An 18,922-nucleotide genomic window follows, 5' to 3' on the forward strand; every position below is an offset into this window, starting at 1 on the left:
CTGCTGTCAGGTCTGGAAGATGCTCTCAGCTTGTAAATGTTTTTATTATTTTATTTTTCTTTCTGCCTAAACTATACTGTAAAGAGATTGCTGTAAATTTTACTGTAGATGGATGTATTACTGTATTTTCATTTAAAGTAGTATTACTGTATTGTCAGTGTTAGTAATGTTCAGTTTATTTGCAGTTTTTACCTGTATAAAACAATCCAATTGCAATACAACACTGTAAACCTTTTTTTTTTTACAACCCCAACCCCATAAAAATCACAATAACTCATTAGCATCTGTCCTGATAATATTATTTTTAATTGTTGAACATTTTCTTTTTAAAAATACAAATTACCAGTCTTGACCTCTAGCTTGCACTAGCTGAAAAAGGGCATCATCACAGTCCCCCCAAAACAGGCTTTACAGAAATAAAATACAGTAAAACATTAGTTTGTGTTGTGTTAAATTTCAGTAATTTTGGCAAAGCTGACAAGCTCTCTGATGAGAAACACCATGAGGGGATTTAGTCTGATGCTTCTTCTTTTCTGAATTGCATCTGATCTGTGACTTTGAATGGCATTTGGTGGCACCAGGGTTGATTCTTGTAATGAACCTGCAAGCACAAAAGAGAGTAAAAACATTAAACCCAGATTGAAGAATTTGCCCCAACTGTGCTGTATGTGCTTTGAGATTATTAAAAACACTATATACTTTCTGAATGCACCTACAAAGGAAAGTGCAATTAGTTTATAATCCATCACAAATCATTAAAACTCCATTCCTTACAATGCATTGTAATGCTCAGCCCAGCGGGCTGGGTTACTAAAATTGGAATGGGGCCTGATTTCTCTGTGTGAGAGTTAAAACATGTTAAAAGAATGACATAAAACAGAAATACGGTTAATAAGACTGGTGTATTTACATGTTCACAATAAAAGACTTAAAAACAACCAGGTAGACTCAGTCTGTTAAAAGAATACAGGTATTTTGTCCATACCCTAAAAACAGTCCAAGAATCCCCATGTGTTGTTGAGTCCCAATGTGAGTGTCCAGCAGTGTATATACACACACACAATCCAATCTAAGTGAAATCCAAGTGGCTGGAAGTGTCCGGAAAGGTAAGTCCAATAAAAGAAACTCCACAGTCTGGGTGTGAGTGGAAGCTGTGAATGGCCTCCTTGATTGTCTGCCATTCTGCTCTCTTTATAATGCTCCTGCTTCCTGTCAGGTGACTGATCACCTGACAGGCCAACCATACAGTTCTTAAATCTTACACACACTAAAATGGTTAAGAGGCATAAAATAGACATAAGAAACATGAAAACCAATTAAAACTCTATAATACATAAAATCACTGTAATAAATAGAGCGGTTAAAACATGTCCCTTGTGTGACAGTGTCACATAGTGACACACTGGGATGACACACTGGGATTCTTGGACTGTTTTTAGGGTATGGACAAAATACCTGTATTTTTTTAACAGACTGAGTTTACCTGGTTTTATAGTGTTGTTTTGACGTCTTTTATTGTGAACCTGTAAATACACCAATCTTATTAACCAAATTTCTGTTTTATGTCATTATTTTAACACGTTTTAACTCTCACACAGAGAAATCAGACCCCATTCCAATTTTAGTAACCCAGCCCGCTGGGCTGAGCGTTACAGCATTCATTTAGATAAAAATGCTATATTGCTGAAATAATGGAGTTGATTCCCAGGGAATGGATAACGATTAAAAAAAAAAATCTTTTAACTAGTTTACTTTGGCTAACTTACAAGTTGATTTTATCACCATTATGATGGCAATCACAAGTAAAAGCCTCGGACCGGAATGTATTGCAGATCACATGATCCAGACCACAAACTAGAAAATAAAAAAACAAAAGAAGTACTTGAAAATAGGCTACTGTTTGGATAACTTAACTCAATAAAATGTGTACCTTATGCAGCACATCTGGTAGATGCATGAATGTAAATGCAAAATCAAAATATTTTGGGTTACCTAATTCAACATTTCAATAAAATGGAACACTAGCCATATGATGAGTCCCTCATAATCAGCATCCGTGTTTTTGCTTGGAGAAATCTCCTGTAACAGACAGCCACAACAGCCTTTTATAGATCATGGTCAGTAAAAAGTAGGAGTTTTTTGAGTACATAACAATCATAATTCATGTTAAAATTTTATAGTAAATTATTATATTTGACATTTATAATTTTTGTTAAATTAATATATTCCTAGTCCAGTTCTGTGGGTTAGTGAAGAGCAGCAGCCTGTGGCTAACTTGGCTAATATATAGGTCCTTCTCAAAAAATTAGCATATTGTGAAAAAGTTCATTATTTTCCATAATGTAATGATAAAAATTAAACTTTCATATATTTTAGATTCATTGCACACCAACTGAAATATTTCAGGTCTTTTTTTATTGTTTTAATACTGATGATTTTGGCATACAGCTCATGAAAACCCAAAATTACTATCTCAAAAAATTAGCATATTTAATCCGACCGATAAAACTGTTGGTATGATGGTGTTGAAAGCCGAACTGAAGAAATCCTCACCAAGTGTTTTTAATGCAAAAAAAAGTCAACCTTCAAATAATTATGTTCAGTTATGCACTCAATACTTGGTCGGGAATCCTTTTGCAGAAATGACTGCTTCAATGCGGCGTGGCATGGAGCCAATCAGCCTGTGGCACTGCTGAGGTGTTATGGAGGCCCAGGATGCTTCGATAGCAGCCTTAAGCTCATCCAGAGTGTTTGGGTCTTGCGTCTCTCAGCTTTCTCTGTCACAATATCCCACAGATTCTCTATGGGGTTCAGGTCAGGAGAGTTGGCAGGCCAATTGAGCACAGTAATACCATGGTCAGTAAACCATTTACCAGTGGTTTTGGCACTGTGAGCAGGGTGCCAGGTCGTGCTGAAAAACGAAATCTTCATCTCCATAAAGCTTTTCAGCAGATGGAAGCATGAAGTGCTCCAAAATCTCCTGCTAGCTAGCTGCATTGACCCTGCCCTTGATAAAACACAGTGGACCAACACCAGCAGCTGACATGGCACCCCAGACCATCACTGACTGTGGGTACTTGACACTGGACTTCAGGCATTTTGGCATTTTCCTTCTCCCCAGTCTTCCTCCAGACTCTGGCACCTTGATTTCCGAATGACATGCAAAATTTGCTTTCATCCGAAAAAAGTACTTTGGACCACTGAGCAACAGTCCAGTGCTGCTTCTCTGTAGCCCAGGTCAGGCGCTTCTGCCGCTGTTTCTGGTTCAAAAGCACACGCCTGTGCACGGTGGCTCTGGATGTTTCTACTTCAGACTCAGTCCACTGCTTCCGCAGGTCCCCCAAGGTCTGGAATCGGTCCTTCTCCACAATCTTCCTCAGGGTCCGGTCACCTCTTCTCGTTGTGCAGCGTTTTTTGCCACACTTTTTCCTTCCCACAGACTTCCCACTGAGGTGCCTTGATAATTTTGGGTTTTCATGAGCTGTATGCCAAAATCATCAGTATTAAAACAATAAAAGACCTGAAATATTTCAGTTGGTGTGCAATGAATCTAAAATATATGAAAGTTTAATTTTTATCATTACATTATGGAAAATAATGAACTTTTTCACAATATGCTAAATTTTTGAGAAGGACCTGTAGTAGTTGATGGCAGCTTACTCACCTGTTGTTAGCAATCACAAGAAAAGACTCCAATACACCTCCATTGCAGATGACATGACAAATGAGCACAATCTGAAAATAAAATACAAAAGACGTACAACGGTGTTTATTAAATCGCTTTTCTTTTCTATTTTAATGTTAGCTTGCTGTTATGCAATGTATTTCTGAAATATCCTGCGATAAAGAGGCAGCAAAGAATTATAATGCTTCTCTGATTCATTTACTTGGGCTAACTGACGTTATAACTTACCAGTTGATGTAATCATTGCCACGATGGCTCCAAAATACACCCCCTGAATTTGCAGACGATAAGATTCACAAACTTTAACATAACAAAAATCGGATAGTGTAGCTCTTCTGATTGGCCAAAACTCTCTGATCTCTGAACAGTGCCCGCCGTTGCCTCAAGGAAAAAATATATATATATGTAAGAAAACATTCTACAAGTGTGCAAATCTCATTGCAAGAATTCACATACTGATTTGCGGATGTACAAAATTTGTCAGTGACTTCACATTTTTTATGCAGGTGTGTGAATGTGTTTTGCACCAAATTCACTGCAGAAATAGTAGCAAAACGTGAGCTTAAGAGTTTCTTGATTTGTGATTCGTAGAATAGGATTTGTGCACCTGCAGTGAAGGATTCGAGAAGGTGTAACTATTGTGTTGTGTTTGTGAAAGAGGAAAAAAACCTACAAGTTTGCAACTTTTGTCTGTGACTTCAAATTTACTGGTACACATGTATGGCTATTCTCTACAACTACAAATTCAACTGTCACAGACGCTTAGTTGTTTTGCACCAAAAATACCTTCATAGAAATGTACAGAAAAATATATTAAAGACGTTATCAAACAGACAATGAACACTTTTAACAGCAATTATTATATGATGCATTCAAACATATAGCAAAATTTGGTAGTTCTGCATGTTTCTTCAGGGTTGGCATCATCTGAGGTCCTCTGAGAGGTTGGTATCATCTCTTCTCAGGTGTTCTGGATCCAGACTGAAGCTTGTTTAAATCCTAGGGATTTCAATCCCGTGGCAAAAACAGAGAAACAAATAGAGACATAATTAGCATAGCTGCTGTTACAACCAAGTAAAATTAATTTGTTTAACCCAAGTTAAGGAATAATAATGCAGATTTGATCAGATATAACTGAAGTCCAAGATTATGAGATGCATTATTTGAATGCTTGGCCAAAGAGATGTGTTTTTAATCTAGATTTAAACAGAGAGAGTGTGTCTGAACCCCCGAACATTATCAGGAAGGCTATTCCAGAGTTTGGGAGCCAAATGCGAAAAAGCTCTACCTCCTTTAGTGACTACTTCATTCAACAACTGCAAGAAGTGTTTGAATATTCCGCAGGTGGCAGGGATATATCAACCCATTTTCTGAAAATGTCCCAAGGTAACAGAACAGCTGCTGACTACACCATCTTGTTTCGAACGCTCGCTGCTCAGAGTGGATGGAATGATGTTTCTCTCAAATCTGTGTTCCAGAAAAGCCTCAATGTTGACCAACAGGCAGAATTGGTATGTAAAGGAGAAAGTTTATTGTTTACTGACTTTGTCACGCTCACGATCAAGATCGATAATCTATTAAGACAAACCCCACGAAGAAGGCATATGAGAGAGATACCGCCTGTTACCTCAAGTGTTACTCAAGCCATACCTACATCTACCGCCAAGTTCAATGAGGAGCCAATGCAAGTGGGTTTCGCCAAACTTTCCGAGGCTGAAAGAGCAAGGCGACGCCAACTTTGTCTCTGTTTCTACTGCGGTGAACCAGGCCATCGCTGTCAGGGATGCCCACACAAGGCTCAAAACACCCTGCTGGTAAATATGGAACATTTCTCACTACCTAGTAACCAGTCTTTCAAGCTTCCCCTGACCCTGCAAACTGAAGACATGTCCATCTCGTTAACAGCGATGATTGACTCTGGAGCTGCATAAAACCTCATCCATAAGGAAATCGTCAAGAAATGTAATATACCCACTCAGCCATGTAACCCACCCATAAAGATTAAGGCCATCAACGACACTGCAATTGGGGATGGTTTCATTCAACAAACCAAAACACTAACCCTTCAAGTTGGCTTATTTCACCAGGAATCCATATCACTCTATGTCATCGATTCTCCCAAGCATGAAGTCATTCTAGGATTTCCATGGCTGTCTGTTCACGATCCCGTCATTTCCTGGCATCAGGGTGAGTTGACCAAGTGGTCTGCCTTCTGTGAGAGTCACTGTTTCTCCTCAGTTCCCCAACCATGTTATACCACTAGCATTGAAAGTCCCACAAATACCAAGGCAGTTACTATTCCCTCATGTTATGACGACCTGGCAGAGGTCTTTAACAAAACCAAAGCAACCCAACTACCACCTCATCGTCCCTGTGACTGTATTATTGATTTACTCCCCAATGCCATGCCTCCCAAAAGTCATGTCTACCCTCTATCTCGAACTGAAACCCAAGCCATGGAGGAGTATATTAAGGAGGCCTTGAGTTCTGGATTTATTCGACCCTCTACGGCACCAGCTGCAGCAGGGTTCTTCTTTGTGGAGAGAAAAGATGGAGGACTGAGGCCCTGTATTGATTATAGAGGACTGAATAATGTTACGGTAAAATTCCGATACCCCCAGCCACTGGTTCCTTCAACCCTTGGAACAGGTCTGAGAGGCTACAATATACACCAAACTTGACTTACGGAGTGCATATAACCTGATCCGAATTAAGGATGGCGATGAATGGAAAACTGCCTTCCTCACCACTAGGGGGCACTATGAGTATCAGGTCATGCCGTATAGACTTGCCAACGCTCCAGCAGTCTTCCAATCATTCATAAATGAGATCTTCTGAGACCTCCTAAACCACTACGTCATAGCCTACATAGATGACATTCTCATATTCTCTAAGTCAGAAGCAGAACACATTACCCATGTCAAGACCGTCCTCACTTGGCTCCTGAATAATCAATTGTATGTAAAGGCAGAGAAGTGTGAGTTTCACGTCAGGCAGACAGCATTTCTTGGCTATCACATTAGTCACCAGGGTGTCAAGATGGATGAAACCAAAGTCAAGTCAGTCACGGAATGGCCACAACCATCCACCGTCAAGGAGCTGCAAAGGTTCTTGGGGTTTGCTAATTTCTACAGGCGATTCATTAGGAACTACAGTATGGTTGCTTCCCCTCTTACATCACTGCTAAAAGGAAAACCCTCAAAACTCAAGTGGAATGAAGAGGCAATTCAAGCATTCAACACTCTGTAAGTAAGATTTACCACAGCCCCCATTCTCAAACATCCGGACCCCAATCTCCCGTTCATCGTGGAGGTGGACGCTTCAGACTCAGGAATCGGAGCTGTGCTCTCCCAATGCCATAGCAAACCTGGTAAACTGTATCCCTGTGCATTCTTCTTGAAAAAACTTACAGCAGCTGAAAGAAACTACAACGTCGAAAATAAAGAACTACTATCCACGACTAGCCGTGATTGAACAATGGAGACACTGGCTCGAGGGAGCAGTCCATCCTTTCCAGGTGATCACCGACCACAAGAAATTAGAATATATCAAAGGTGCCAAGAGACTAAACCCACGCCAAGCATGCTGGTCTCTCTTCTTCACTAGATTCCAATTCACAGTGACCTATCGTCCAGGCTGCAAAAACAGCAAAGCAGATGCTCTCTCCAGGCAGTATGACCTTCCCCTCGACAGTCATACTCCAGAATGTATTCTTCCCCCGTCTGTAATCATTGCCCCAATTACCTGGGATATCATGGAGGAGATACAGCGAGAACAGCTCCTAGAACCAGCTCCTGCCAACTGCCCACCTAACACACATTATGTCCCACAAAGTCTACGTCACAGGGTAATTCAATGGGTCCACACCTCTGTCAGCTCTGGCCACCCTGGAATCTCCCGCACTCTGCACCTGTTACACAACTCGTTCTGGTGGCCTTCAATGTCCAAAGATGTCACTACTTATGTAAAAGCCTGTCAGGTCTGTGCCCAAGACTCCCAAGGAGTTACCACTTCTCCAACCGCTGCCCATTCCCCAACGTCCTTGGTCTCATCTCTCCATAGACTTCGTTACTGACTTATCTCTGTCCAATGGTTTCACCACAATCCTAGTTATCATAGATCGATTCTCCAAGTCATGCCGATTGATCCCCTTGACTCCCCACAGCCAAAACAGCACAGGCAATGTTCCACCATGTCTTCAGGAACTATGGCATCCCGGAAGTTATTGTCAGTTATAGAGGCACCCAGTTCACGTCCCAAGTCTGGAGAGTATTCTGCAAGCAATTCGATATTAATGTCAGTCTCACATCAGGTTATCACCCACAAGCTAACGGTCAAGTAGAACGATTAAATCAAGAACTGGGCAGATATTTGCAATCCTATTGCAGCAGAGAACAGTATCACAGAATTCCTCCCATAGGCAGAATACGCACAGAATTCGCTGACTCACTCATCAACAGGTCTGACTCCTTTCCAGTGCATCCTTGGATATCAACCCCATATGTTCCTGTGGTCTGGCAAACCATTATCGGTCCCTGCTGTGGACAATTGGATTCGACATAGTGAGAGGGTGTGGCACAGTGCACATGTATGCCTTCAACGAGCTGTATGAGTACAGGAACTCCAGGCCAACAAGCGACGTCAGCCACACCATCCCTACCATCCCGTCTGGCTCTCCACAAGGGACCTTAAGTTGCGGCTACCAAGCAGGAAGCTCAGCCCAAGGTATGTTGGTCCTTTCAAGATACTAAGAAGAATTAATGAGGTCACATACCAATTAGAGCTTCCTGCTAACTACCGTATTTCTCAATCCTTCCATGTTTCTCTGCTCAAACCAGAATTTCATTGAGCCAGACCCGATCGACCAGCGCCACGACCACGGGGATGTCCGCGTCGAGTGCCAGGAGGCACTCATAGGGAGGGGAATTCTGTAACGCCACACCAGCAGAGGGAGCCTTCACTGGAGTACTGACTGTTCACCACTCCCTCTGCTTCTACAATCATTTCCTGTTTGGGACTATTTAACACGAGTCAGCGTGTTCAATCTTTGCGAAGTATTGCCAGTTTACCTGCCTTACCAAGCGGTTTCCTAGTGATTATTCTGACTGCCTGTTTGTGTATGATTCTGCCTGTTTTCACGTTCTTGCCTCTTGGATTGCCCCATTGGATTTACTGCCTGATTGGACTGATGTTTGTGTTTGACCTATTCGCCTGCCTACTCGTCTCTGCCTTTTGGATTCCCCTTGTGCATGTTGAAAGATCGGACTGCAATTACGGTACTGACTCTCTGCCTGTTTTAACGACTCTGTCTGTAAGATCTTTCCCTAATTAACTTCTGCAAATGGATTCTAATACTGCCTCAGCCTCCTCGTTACAGGGATATGCTTGGCCCTGGCAGTTTTTAGAGCCTGTCTATAGCTGGACAAACTGTTTTTCCATGCAATTCTAAAAACTTCCAAGTTAGTTTTTCTCCATTTGCTTTTAAGACTACGAGTTTCTTTTTTGAGAGAGTGGGAATTACTGTTGTACCATGGCACAGTACGTTTTTCTCTAACCTTTTTCAATTTGAAGGGGGCAACAGCTTCTAATGTATTAGAGAAGATAGTGCCCAATATACTATTAATTTATCTAGTTCATGTGTATTTATGGGGACACAGAGCAGTTGGATAAATCAGGCAGGTTATTTGTGAATCTGTCTTTGTTGGCAGGAACAATAGTTCTGCCCGGACAATAACACGGAGTATTAATGCAGAAGTATTTTGAATGAGTTAAACCTGTATCTTGTTTTCTGGGTAACATTGAGAATATCACTATATATTGTTGCAACACCTCCCCCACGACCAGTCTGACAGGGCTTATGCTTATAACAGTAGCTTGGTGGAGTAGACTCATTTAGACCAATATAATCATTTAGTTTCAGCCAGGTTTCAGTCAAGCAGAGAACATCAAAACTATTATCTGTGATCATTTCATTTACAACAACTGCTTTGGGTATGAGTGATCCAATGTTTATGAGCCCAAACTTAAAAAATAGTTTTTGTTCATTTAATTTACATTTTTCTGGTTTAATCACAATCAGATTTTTTCTAGATCCTGCATTAAATTTATATTTTGACCTCACTATTTGGGGGAACAGACACAGTCTTAATACATTGGACAGCACAAGTACTTCTATAATTTAAGTGGGTAGAACAAAAGCCATGATAGCAGTTATTTGAGAATTGGCTCATTAGTCATATGGAATGCAGCATCCAGGAGATGTTGTCCGACAGGAGTTCCGCCCTGACTCTGCTGGTGTGCAGGCCATCAGTGCAAAAAAGCTTAGGACTCAAGTGACTTGTGTGTGTGTAGGTGACGTAAAAGAGCAAAGCAGGCATTTGGACCAAAGCACTGTGAGGCAAGGGAGGGGGAGACTAAAAATCTTTCTAAACCTAAATGCATTTTTGCCCCATTTGTGTTGTTTTACTACTTACACAATTATCTAAAGTATAAAGCATTGTTATTTACAATACACAGTGTGGTTTTTAATCATAATTTTAGAGGGGACAACCCTCAGATGGGGGTGTCCTGTCCCCCCCGTGATTTACACCTATGGGAGGGGGAAAGGTTGTCGCCCGGGACCTAGCTCGCGTCTTCCGCTGTGGGAAGATTGTGTCCTAGGTGCACCGAATGCAGCTCGAACATGTCCTCACCTGCACTCAAAGGTAGACACAAATCCGCCATTAAAGTAAGTAACAGTGAACAAAACAATGGTAATGTGTTTGAATATAGTATTAGCAATGCACACAAGATTATCAGCTACCACGCTGGTGATGTTAACGGGCTATAAGCTAATAGAAGACTCAGGAAATCAAAATAAAACTAGTGATAACAAGGCACTCTGATTGTTTTTGTTGTGGAATAACGAAAATGGTGTATAAAATTGATTTTAAGATAAAAAAAATAGACGATAAAGAATTAACTTGACGGAGCTCAAACTCAAAACACATAGCATTAATAAACAGGAAGTGGCGTAATATATATGATTACACAGCCTTAATGTTTCTTTAATGGTTTATTCAGATACTTTGAGCTCAACCACCTGATATTATAAGAAATCTAAGGTCGGGAGTCACGTGATGGCAAGCTGGGAAATGGCAGCACGCTAGAGCAGCACTCGGATACCCACCATTAATTACATTATTTAGTATATGTTTGCTTCACAAATTTAATCAAACTTCAATAAATAACTTTTCACTTGAAGCATCCGACAAATGACAAAATGACATCGTCCATGCAACCAATTCGAGGAGTCCAAACGCGTCTGAAAACAACGACCCCAGAAGCTAACAATTCCCCGTCACTAGAGTCAAGCTGTCAAAACCCGAACTTGAAAGATCTTTTTGCTGAAATTAGTCAAATGAACGCTACTTTGCAGGGGGTAGCAAGTTATGTGATAACTATTAAAATCATTTAATACAGAACTTAAAGAGGCGATTAATTCTGTACAGGCCAGACTCGATGAAGCCGAGAATCGCATCTCCCACGTGGAAGATTCAACAAATTGCCTGACTGGTGATACTGAGAGGATGGCGAAACTTATGGACGAGCTCTGGAATAAAGCTGAGGATTTAGAAAATCGCAGCAGGTGGAATAACATCAAAATAATCGGCCTTAAAGAGGGGAAAGAAGTAGGCTGCAAAATGAATGAGTATGTCCAAAAGATCCTGTCAGAGGGGCTCGGGTTGACGGGGTTGGAGTTCGAGATTGAGCAGAGTCATCGGAGCTTCGGGCCAAAGCCTATTGATGATCAACGGTCCCGGGTCATGTTGGTGAAATTTCTACGTTATACCACGAGGGAGAAAGTCCTGGCAGCAGCTAAAAAGAGCAGGGGATTTGAATGGGAGGAATGCAGGCTTTCCATCTTCAAGGATATGTCGAGAGAGAGAGAGCAATGAGGAGGAAAAAATTATCCACTTTGAAGAGGTTACTATGGGACCGTGAAGTTCGACATACCCTGGTTCATCCAGCCACTCTGAAGTTTACTTGGAAAGGAAAAAAACAGAATTTTACTGACCATGTGGAAGCAGAAAGATATATAAAGGAGCACATCCAACTACAAGGAGGTGACGAGTAAATTGCTGTGACTGGAAATATGTAAGTCAAAGTATTATGTTGTGTTGTTGAAATGGTGGGTCGGGAAAAGCTTTGGGGTCTGTCTTCCCGAGTCAGCGAGTGCGCTCTGACCGCGAGCATCACGGACCAAATGTGTGATCCTGAAGTGGGCTCATTGCCCCCTAAGGGCAGTGTTTTGAGTTTATTTTTTTCTCCCTTATTTGTTTTGTTTTCTGTATGTTTTTCAAGGTTTCATTGTTCACAAAAATGTTGGAAGTTAAATTGGTTTTCTATCAGAAATGACTGTGGGTATAACACCAGTTTGTATGTTAAATGTTCATTTGTTATTTATTAACAAGCAAGTTGCATTGAAGTCAAGTCAAGTCAAGTCACCTTTATTTATATAGCGCTTTAAACAAAAAAGATTGTGTCAAAAAAACTGAACAACAATAATTAGGAAAACAGTGTATCAATAATGCAAAATGACAGTTAACCTGTTAGCCAGAACCCCCCATTATGGGACTCACAGCTGAAAGTGCCCTACCTAACTTAAAATTGTAACAGTTCCTTACTTCAGTGTGTTACACACATAATTTTGGTGTCTTTGGAAAGAAGACCCTTTGGGCTGTACTTTTTGTCAACCAGAGTTGATAACGCTCAAAAATATTAAAAGTTATAGACACTGAAGTGCCTTGAAAAAGTTTTTACCACACTGAATTTTTTTTTTTTATTTGATATAAAAATACAAGAAATCAGTCCTGGAGCAATCTAGAAAAGTAATGGGTTGAAAGTCAAATGTGTCATGAGTTTCTATTTCAAATCTGAAGGAGATTACCATGAAAAATTAGATTCATGCAACCATTTTTCTGATACTATGTCTAGTCCCCCCCACCCCCCAAATATAAAAAATATTTACCAACTGTATTGAAGGGTTCTACAAACTATTTTAGTCATTAAACATACCACTGCATAATTTTTTCAATTATAAAACAACAGACAGAACATTTATTTGAGCACTGAAAGATACAATAAGAATAATTTGAGTAAGAAAAATAAAAAAGATTTAACTTTGTTTGCCAATTACAGTACATCCTGAGATTGCTAGAAATGCAGCATTTACAATGAATTACAATGAAAATACGTGCTGATGTGCTGATGGTTATAGAGATTATAGAGATGGTAATCATTTAAATGCGCCATAAAGTCAATAAATCACATACTTAGTTCAGACCTGGCGCACATAGTTTTCACTGCACTTCAAATCAGTGAAAACGATGTGCGCCAGGTCATCAGGACGAACAAAAGAAGAAAAGCACCAGGCCCAGACGGCGTTACACCAGCCTGTCTGAAAACCTGTGCTGACCAGCTGGCCTCCATCTTTTCACAGATCTTCAACAGATCTCTGGAGTTGTGTGAAGTGCCTTCCTGCTTCAAACGATCGTTAATAATTCTTGTTATAAAGAAACCCAAGATAAGAGGACTTAACGACTACAGACCTGTGGCTCTAACGTCTGTCGTCATGAAGTCGTTTGAAAAACTGGTTCTGGCTTATCTGAAGGACACCACTGGACTCTTACTGGACCCCCTGCAGTTTGCTTACCAAGCAAACAGGTCCGTGGATGATGCAATCAACATGGGATTGCACTTCATCCTGCAGCATCTGGACAAAACAGGGATTTATGTGAGGATCCTGTTTGTGGACTTTAGTTCAGCTTTCAACACCATCATCCCAACAGCCCTCCAGACCAAACTGACCCAGCTCTCTGTTCCTAGCTCTATCTGTCAGTGGATCACCAGCTTTCTGACAGATAGGCAACAGTTAGTGAGACTGGGGAAATTCATGTCACCAACCAACACTGGTGCCCCTCAGGGATGTGTTCTCTCCACTGCTCTTCTCCCTCTACACCAACGACTGCACCTCAAAAGACCCCTCTGTCAAGCTCCTGAAGTTTGCAGATGACACTACAGTCATCGGCCTCATTCAGGACGGTGACGAGTCTGCTTACAGTCAAGAGATTGAGCAGCTGGCTGTCTGGTGCAGTCTTAACCACCTGGAGCTGAACACTCTGAAAACAGTGGAGATGATCGTGGACTTCAGGAGAAACCCCCCTGCACTCCCCCCTCTCACCATCATGAACAGCACTGTGGCTGCAGTGGAGTCATTCAGATTCCTGGGAACCACCATAACTCAGGACCTGAAGTGGGACAATCACATTGACTCCATTGATAAAAAGGCCCAACAAAGGTTGTACTTCCTTCACCAGGTGAGGAAGTTTAACCTGCCACAGGAGCTGCTGAAACAGTTCTACTCAGCCGTCACTGAGTCTGTCCTGTGCGCTTCAATAACTGTCTGGTTTGGTTCAGCTACAAAATCAGACATCAGAAGACTACAGTGAACGGTTCGGACTACTGAGAGGATTATTGGTGCTCCCCTGCCCACCCTTCAAGAACTGCATACATCCAGAGTGAGGAAAAGGGCTCAGAAAATCACTCTGGATCCAACTCATCCAAGTTACCCCCTTTTTGAACTTTTGCCATCTGGCCGGTGCTTCATAGCCGCAAATACCAAGACAGTCAGGCACAAGAACAGTTTCTTCCCCCAGGCAATCTTCCTCATGAACAGTTAAATGTTCCCCACTTATACAATAAAAATGTCCAATATCCTTATATTTATTTGTTACCCCTCCATCCAAGTACATCTCTGCATCTTACTCTGTTCTATTCCATTATGATCTATAGCACAACTGCTCATACAATTTATTTATTAGCAATTTTTTTTTTTTTTTCTGTGTGTTGTTGTTGTCTCTGTGTACTGGAAGCTTATGTCACTAACACAAATTCCTTTTATGCGCAAGCATACTTAGCAATAAAGCTCTTTCTGATTCTGATTCTATTCATATAGATGGCGTTCACATTGATAGCCGTGATTACACAGTAATAGCGAGCTGATTTGCGCTCAAACAGATGGTAATCATGCAGATACAGTCACATTCAACATAAAACACACTCAAACATATATAAAAAATGTTGAAAAATAAAAAAATAAAGAAAAAGGCGATCTCCAAGTTCCGCCTCCATCAGATGACAGGTGCGTCAGAGCGCGCATCACGAGCCGTCACGAGAGAGCGCCAGAATTCAAATAAACAATCTTCCGCCTATCTTTCACTTTTTTTTGGTGGGTCATCTTATTCTGTTTGTGACACTGTATGCTACAAAACCATGCCGTTTTTCAACTACCAAGACGCAGCTTCTGAGCGTGAGTAATTCCATAACGGACACAAACAATTCTGTCCCTGAAGAACTGAAACGTAAACAAAGGAATTATCATCCATATTACAACATTATTGCTTCGTTGGACTAAACGTGCTGCATGAGATTTCGTTCAGTGGACCCTTCCCAGCCGGCACATGAACGACTTTCAATGTTGAAATATGGTTGAAATAAGGTCAGTTGTTGTTTCAATAGCCGCATTTCCACTGTCGGGCCAGTGCGAGCCAGGGCTTAAAACGGGCTGGGCGGGGCTAATAGCCTCGGGCCAGTAGCACCGAGGCCAGAATAGCGCAGCATTTCCACCGTCGGGCCTGAAGCTCTGCTGCGCTTCACTAAAACCCGCCCTTTACATGCCTCTCAGGAACAACGTCACACAACCCCATCGTTTCACCAACAAAGAGAAGTTATCAGAAAACTAAGAAATAAGTCACTGGAACTAGCGCGATCACAAAACGAACATGATAACAGCGGCCTTTGTTTGCATGCTTTGTTAAATATTCAAATTCAAAAGCATCGATGTTTTACTATAGAATAAGTGATACATTGATCATAATGAATCAATTTATCAGTACTCAAAAATAATCACACAGAAATAAATGTATATTTTATTTATTTATTTCTAACGCTTATGAAAATAGCCTGCTTATTCAGTCGAGTCTGTTTCTGTTTATTTGTAGCCACAGTAGCCTATATAGATCACATTTAGAATGAATGATAATAACTCTATTTTTATAAAAGCTCCCGAACAAAAAACATTTTTATATTTTTATGATAGGCTACGTGGAGCTAAACTCTCGAGACGAGACTTATGACAGATAATATAAGTTACTAAATAAATACACAATTGTGATAGAGAATAAGACGCTGATGTCTGATTTCTTCAAGTGGTTGCATTTACCATGTTTACTATGGTAATGTTAATATCTAGCGTGCATAGTCTTTTGCATCGCTTATAAATATTTCTGCCTTGTTTAGTGATTATAATCCACATCGGATCAAATTATTTCAAACACATGCTTCTGACTGAAAGTGAGTTTTGAGTTCAACTTATTTAAAAAAGTTTTTAATGCTGGTGTTATAGCTGTTAGCTTTCTGAAATGATCCGCAGCACTGACGCTCTCTATTTTTATAAAAGCTCCCGAACAAAAATCATTATATTTTGATGACATGCTACGCGGAGCTAAACTCTCGAGACGATACTTATGACAGGTAAAATATGTTACTAAATAAATACGCAATTGTGATAGAGAATAAGAAGCTGGCGTCTGATTTATCCAAGCAGTCATATTTACCATGTTTATTATGGTAACGTTAATGTTTAGCGTGCATAGTCTTTTACATCGCTTATAAATATTTCTGCCTTTTATGGTGATTATAATCCACGTCGGATCGCGTTATTTCAAACACTCGCTGCTGACTGAAAGTGAGTTTTGAGCTCAGCTTATTTTTAAAAGTTATAAATGTTGATGTTATAGCTGTTATCTTTCTGAAATGAACGGCGCTGACGCTCTCCAGACGTGAAGAAACTCCGCTTTTGTTCATAACCACTCCTCTAGCCCCAGCTGGCCCGCTTTGGCCCAAGGTTTTCGTCGGGCCAAAAAACCCGGGCCATTGGCCCTGAGGAAGCCCCGATGAGGCACGATCAAGCCCCGGAAGTGACAGTGGAAACGCGACTGGCCCTGGCACGCACTAGCACGCCTGCTTTAAGCCCGACAGTGGAAACGCGGCTAATGTTGAAACAACGTTGATACAACGTTTAAAACTGAACGGTTGACAAACAGCTGGCACACGACCAACCTTCAACATTGAAATATGGTTGAAATAAGGTCAGTTGTTTTAACGTTGAAACAACGTTGAAAATGTTTAATGCTAAATGGTTGAAAAAGGTTAACAAACTTTTTTATTTATATTAAATTATTTAAGATTATTATTATTTTAATAGCATTTTACAATATTTTAATCATGATACCTATTCTAAAATCTGAAGGTATATGTTAAATATTATCATCATTAACAATAATAAAACTAAATACATTTCGCTGCTTTATCACGCTAAAACAATTCCTATTGGTTGTTTAACTTCATTGCTTTGATCATGATTGGTTAATCTTGCTGTCATCCAGGAAACTGGACAATGAAATGGTTCGCGCCTTTCTAAATTTGAAAATGTGACCGTTATTATCGTCTTTCTGTGAGTGAGGCGGCTGACTGTGAGCTGCTGCTCGTTGTAACTGCTTGGTCGGTCCCGAATTATTTTATATTTGCCTGTTAATTTTTTTTTTTTTTTGAGCGAATTTGAGTCGTGACGTCAATGGAGAACAAAAACTGTAATGTGAAAGCAAGGGTCTGATGTGTTCTGCGAGGTCCTGGTAAAATAAGGTAAGAAAATTGATATCTTTATTATCTTTTGAAAATAGTAAAGTATATCATTACCAGAGTTTACAAATGGGTAAAGGACATGTAACCTGCAGAAGATAATGCTCAAGTTAGATTCTCATCGGATGTTGTTGTGTTGCTGGTAAGTTATGTGTTAATGTCTGTCTTTTAGAGATTTTTCCACATTTTCCTGATATGAATCCCATACATTAGGTGTGTTATATATGTTTTTATTCTTATAATAGTCTCAAAGTGTTTTCTGAAATGTATATTTGCAAATGGGGTTACAATTTAAATTAATTAATGAAATGAATTTAAAAAATAAATTAGGATTGTTTAAAGCAGTGTCAGGCCCCCTCTAACATTGTGATTACGCTGGGGAATAACTAAATTAAATATAAATTAATGTTAAAACATTTTAATTTAATCTTTGAGTAAGGTTTTTTGTTTTTGTTTTTTACATTTTACATTACATACAGTAAGATTGTTATTCACGCTTGTGCTAATGATGTTCGACTTCGCCAGTCGGAGATCACTAAAAATAACATTAAAGAGGTGTGTGAACTTGCAAGCATGATGTCAGACACTGTAATATGCTCTGGTCCCCTCCCTGCATACCGTAGTGATGAGATACACAGCAGACTGTCATCACTCAATGGCTGGATGTCTAAGTGGTGCCCGCAGAATAACATAGGTTTCATGGACAATTGGATGAGCTTTTGGGGCAGACCTGACCTGTTGAAAAGAGATGGTCTTCATCCCTCCTGGGGTGGTGCCGCTCTTCTCTCTAGAAATATGGCACATAGTCTTAGAGTTTGTACTTGACTAACTGGGGCCCAGGTCAGGAAGCAGACAGACTGGCTAAAACCGACCGTCTGCTAGCCGCCTCCAGTCACAGAAGTCAGTTAATTCTCAGCACATAGAGACTCTTTCACCTAGATATCACACTATAGAGACTGTGTCTGTTCCCCGGGCTAGAAAATACAAAAAACGTCCAAACCAATTTAAGAGCAACAATTTAATTGAGGTTCAACAAATAAAAAACAGATGCAATACGGATAAACAAATGATAAAGCTTGGCTTATTGAATATCAGGTCCCTTTCTACGAAAGCACTTTTTGTAAATAATATGATCACTGATCATAATCTAGATGTGCTCTGTTTGACAGAAACCTGGTTAAAACCTGATGATTACATTATTTTAAATGAGTCTACACCCCAAGATTACTGTTATAAACATGAGCCACGTCCAAAAGGTAAAGGGGGAGGTGTTGCTTCAATTTATAACAATGTTTTCAGGATTTCTCAGAGGGCAGGTTTCAAGTATAACTCGTTTGAAGTATTGGTGCTTAATATAACATTATCCAGAGAAACAAATGTTAATGATAAATCCCCTGTGATGTTTGTACTGGCTACTGTATACAGGCCACCAGGGCACCATACAGACTTTATTAAAGAGTTTGCTGATTTTATATCTGAGTTAGTGCTGGCTGCAGA

Source organism: Cyprinus carpio, unplaced genomic scaffold (genome assembly GCF_018340385.1).
Source record: "Cyprinus carpio isolate SPL01 unplaced genomic scaffold, ASM1834038v1 S000000169, whole genome shotgun sequence".
In the NCBI taxonomy this organism is placed as follows: domain Eukaryota; kingdom Metazoa; phylum Chordata; class Actinopteri; order Cypriniformes; family Cyprinidae; genus Cyprinus; species Cyprinus carpio.